Raw genomic sequence first — 5,369 nt, forward strand, 5'->3', positions numbered from 1 at the left:
ATCGATTTACCTCCTCTCCCATGCACTTTGGGAGCTCCACGATCCAAGTGCAAGCTTCAAGCAAGCTCCATCCTCACGCTCCACTCTCCAAGCTCCATAGCCGTAAGCAAGACAAGAGAAGAGAAGAGACGAGAAGAAGAGAGGAGAAGATGGAGAGCTTCTCCTCCCTAGTCCCTCACCCTCACACACTCACTCCCTCACACTCTCACACTCCCTCTCTCAAGCACAAGCTCAAGCAAGCAAGAACAAGAAGAAGAAGAAGAAGAGGAGAGCCACTTTTGGCCACACACAAGAATGAGCTTCTCATTCACTTTTCAACTTTATATACAAAACCCTAAATCCCTTTTGGGTGGTCATCCCCTTATCCCCTTTTTTACATGGTCGGCCGTGGCCTAGGCCCTTTTCCCCATTGTCCTTCTATCTTCCTAGCTTCCTTTCCACTGCCTATCTACATTTACAAATTGCACGACGCTCCTTAAATTAAATCATGATGCGCTTGTGCTCTTTTAGAAAAATATTTATTGTGCTTTTTCTTGTGTGCCTTTTTCCCTTATTTAGGACTTTTCTGCGCTTCTCGTGTTTCTAGATTTTTCTTGGCACGCCTTCATCTTCTGTTTCACTTTTGCCTTGGCCTTGTCTTCTACTTCAGCTTTTTTGAATTTTCCACCTTTGTTTGTTTGAGGGTTAACATTACCCCCCTCTTAGATGAGTGCCAGTCCCATGGCACTCACTCTTGTAGGTAGCAGGCTTTGGCATGCACTGAAGACGTGGGTGAAAGGGACATTGATGGCTACTATGGAGGAGTATTGGTGGTGGTGTGGAGGAAGGTTGTTGGGGTATGTTGGTGGCCTAGGTGGCTAGTGGTAGGGTTGTTCTTTGTTGGGGATTGCACTGATGGCCAGCACAAGTGTTGGTTTGTTGGGGATTCTGCACATGACGATTCTTGGCGGGCTTGTAGGATGATAAAGGATAAGAGTTCAGAGTTGGGTGTTGATGAAGAGCGAATGACACTATCGTTGGAGTCTTCAATACCTGCAATTGAAAACCTCTCATATGTGGTCTCTCCCTAGGGGTAGTGCTAGTCTTCTCAATTGTGCACAAGACATAGTTCAATTAGTTTGGGAAACAAGTCGAAGCTAAGAGTATTGTCCTGCACTTAAGGACCCAAACTATGTATATATTTCGGTGCAGATATTATGTGAGTGCTCGTGCATACTTAAATATTACGTAGTTAGAAGACTGTGGCTGGTTTATCGTAACAATGTGTGGATGAAGCAAAGTTGTCCATGTTGAGAAGAAGTACACATGAAGGTGTATGTGACATCCTTTGCGTTGTGACTACAGGATGTAACATAATTGAACGCAAGGACACTGCACTGTCAGTATAGCTGATAGCTATTGGACCTACGTGATGAGGACAGTGTACTTTTCATGGCCATTCGTGCGGTGCTTACCACAATTGATTGCAATGGTATTAAGGCAGAGTGTAAGAGGGAATAGTGCGAATGGGTTAGGGTGACAAGTCTAATCATAAGCGAGACAAGCTCCCTAGGTATGTCCTGCCCTTGATGTGCCCTGAACAATTGTGGGTGATGCTAAAGGGCTAGGGGACTAGGGACGGAGCCAGCTGACCAAGGTCACTGGACGTACCTAGTTTGAGGACCCCTAGGTGTTGTGCTGTGATCGTGGGTGCTTCGTATCTTTTCATTCTTTTCTTTTCTTTTTTTTCTTTTTTCCTTTTTCGTTTTCTTTTTCGTTTTTGTTTCTTGTGCTTTTTTTTTCCTTTCTTTCTTTCTTTCTTTCTCTTATCTTTTCTCATTTTTTTTCCTTTTTTTTGGGTCTTGCCTGAGTACAATCATTACAATATGTTGAGGCTATCGACCTTTCAATGGGTTGGAAAATGTCAAACTTCGAAGGCTCAGGAAATGGATATTACAGTGATGATTATACCCTAGCCTCGTTGTTAGAGAAGTAGTCGTTGAGATGGGGAGATACACTTGAGATATTGCAACCCTCTTTGGAACGTGCGATGTTGGTACAATTGGGGTAACAGCTGCCGTGATTGCCCGACGTAGAGTGTGTGATGTGGGCACTCGCTCGAGTGATTTTTTGCTTTCGGTAGTGGGCTTTGTCGCGGCTCTTTGTGGGGTCGGTGGTCTTGTGGTGACTTGGGCATTGAACACTTTTGCACAAAGATCTGCATCATCTTGCATCCACTTGTCACTTCATGAGAGTACATGCACGGCATATGCCACAACTATAATAAACCAATGCAACGCAAGGAGACATCACTTATCTAAATTCCATGGTGTTGACTTAGATACTTATCACCTACACTTGATTAGCTTTCTCTTTTGATAAAGACATGAAATATATTAAACGCAGATATGAAAAGTTTGTACAATTGGAAAACATGTCAGCACTTAACCATTTTTAAGACAAAAAGTCATGGCCAGGGAGCATTTGATAAGCCTTTTATACAACATGGGGCTACTCTATTTGTACGAGGCGGGGCTAGTATGGGTGGTTGCGTGACTGAGGCTGTGCTGGTGAGGGGCTCCTGTGAGGCTGGGCGGGGAAAATGTTGGCCGGGACCTGAATGGTGTAGTCCCTAGCCACAATTGTTTCCAAAATGCTTTTAAACAATGCATCAAATTCTTGCTTGTCCTAAGTTGCCCTCTCCTCTTTCGAGCACCTGGTGCCCGAGCATCTGGTGGGAGCCTACACGGCTAGTGTTGCCACACCCTGTGCACTCCCTTGAGCTTCTATTCCCCAGGCCTGGGGATTTTTTGGCCTATGTCCGAGGCAGTGTTGCTTGGGGCCTCATTTCTTTGCATACCTTTTAAGGGTAGGTACATAGCATTCTAGCAAAGGAGCTTGTGCTACATGCTCCCTTCGACGGCAAATAGCGTCCTTGCAAGCTAGTTGCACTGGGTGCTCCATGTCGACTACCGTAGGGGGACCTACAATATGCGAATCAAGGATTAGGCCTTGAGATAGGATAAAACTGTTCGCATGGAAGGGATTATACAATGGGTTATCAAGTGCACATGACGAGAACGGGAGAGGTGAGGCATGCAGTGTTTGTTGTAGAGGGATGGCCCCCATGATGATGTTCATTCGGTCTCCAACCATTAGCAGATCTTGGCTCATGCTAAGTTGCGTGGACTGGTTGTCATGGAGTGGGGCATGGCTCATCCTGAGAAGGATAGACCGGAAAGGGAGAAAGGTGTATAGAAAGGGACGGTACCCTGTCTACACCATCAGAGATGTTGGTCAGGGCTTCCTATGGTGGTAATGAGGGTTGCATGCCCTCCACCTGGAGGTGGGAATGGTCACACAACTTCTAAATGTGTGGTGAGAGGAGGACTTGAGGAGCTTAGCCTGTTGAACCCAACTCTTCTCCCTACGCTTGACTATCATTGCTTGTGTGTGTTGATATTGTCTATACAAGGTCACAAAAGTCATTGTTTATTTATATACATATCTACGAATCCATGTCACTTCACGAGGATAAAAGCCAATTGTAGAACTCCGGATTGTATTGGAGTGTGGCACACGCATCTAGTACTCATGGTAGCTTACTCAATACCGATAGATATTTTGCAACATCGAGTAGCCTGGAACCTTGTCCGAGTCTACTGGTAATATCATGAAACTCCTCCTCAGTGAGAACCTTATCAAACAGAGAATTCTCTTGGCTAGTTTCACCTAAGTCCGTACCCCGAATGGCAGTCAGCACTCGAAAGGAAGTTGGTGCCACATAGGTTGGGTCTCTTTGAGACCTCCATTTGGCCAATCGCTCCTCTGAGACTGTCATGATCTGGGCTCCTAGTTTGGCCATTGCAATGCAATTTTCACATCAACATTGTTCAAATTGACTTCGACCCTCTGATTGTCACTTTATTTGCTCTATCTCTAAGAGATTTGCTTGGCAGAGCACATCATTGAATGTTATAGTTAAGCGTAGTTTGTCAGCTTCCTCATTAGAGGTGAGTCACATGCGTTCATGCAGGAGCCTGTTATAGTGCTCGTCAAGATATTCTTGCTCTTCCCAGAATAATGGAAATGGCAAGTATTCTTCAAGCTACTCTTTAGGGAATGCACCCATGTCTGCCAGGACATAGACACGTGCGAACACTTTGAGCTTAGCATCCAACTCGGTTAAGCATTCTATGACACTTCTATGTTCAACGAGGGCTTGCTAAGTTGCTATCTCATGCAAGGTTCTAGGAGTTTGCCTAGGCTTTAGCATAGCTAGGGGCTTAGGCCTAGATGAGAAAGATTGGTCAACTCTAGGATTGCTTATGCTCTTCGGGTTTCCATGTTTCTCTTGAAGCTTTGTCATTGCATCATGGTTCTCCTTGGATGTGACTGGTATAAATTTGTCATCCTGTTGTGACAACGTTGTATCCACTCTTGATTGGTCAATGCAAGTTCTGTTGTCGGTGGATTGAGTGTTGCAAGCAACCGTTGATGGTAACGACTGCTTTGATTTTTCAAAGCACACAGATGTGTCTGAGGTTTCACCGCTACTAGGAGAGGCATCAATGGGGTCATTGGTGGATGGACTCGATGCTTCATTTCTCAGCTCTCCAGCGCTCTTGGTGTCAATGTTCTTGGGGTCCATAGCCACCTGCAACTGCTATTGTTTTTGCTGTTTTCTCCTCTTTTTCTTAGTCAGTCAAGGTGCATCTCTCAACGACTCAGGACCCTGGACTAGGTCAACCGTTGATGTGCTTGGTTGGGCCTTAGTATTCTCTTTCTCTAGTGCGTCCTTATGGGACATGGCTTCTTTTGGGATCTTCTACGATATTTGTAAGTACAAAGCCCGTCCTTGGCATTGTCTCTTGACCTTCTTGTTTCAGGCATGGCTTCACTCACTGGTTCTCGTTGTTTGACCTGTGCTTGTATCAACCCTTCCAACAAGTCCTTGATCTCGTTAGCACGCTTGACTATTATGTCAGCACCCTCCTTGCCTTTCCCTCGAGGTTCGATGAGGTCACCCTTGCTAAAGGTTGTGACTATCCTCACACTCGGTAATATCAGGTGTATTCTCTGTGCTACATAGTTAGCCTCACACTTGGTTTCCCTTTTGAAGGGTCTTCCTAGGAGGGTTTCCTTCCCATAATTAGCACTATTTGGAGAAACATGAAATAGGATAGGCAAGCTTTCAGTTTCAATTATCGCAAGGATTTTGCACTTCCCTATGAGTGCTTGTGGGTGTCCCCCATAAGGGCTAAGAGTTGCATTAGTCAATGTGAGCTCTGGTTGGCCTAGTAGTGTCCATGATTCATAAGTTAAGATATTAAAATATGCTCCTTCATCAATCAGAGCATCGATAGTATGCTCTCTTTTCGCAGTGAGTT

Source organism: Lygodium microphyllum, chromosome 2, assembly GCF_053477565.2.
Source record: "Lygodium microphyllum isolate KBCC chromosome 2, Lygodium_microphyllum_v1.1.10, whole genome shotgun sequence".
Lineage (NCBI taxonomy): Eukaryota > Viridiplantae > Streptophyta > Polypodiopsida > Schizaeales > Lygodiaceae > Lygodium > Lygodium microphyllum.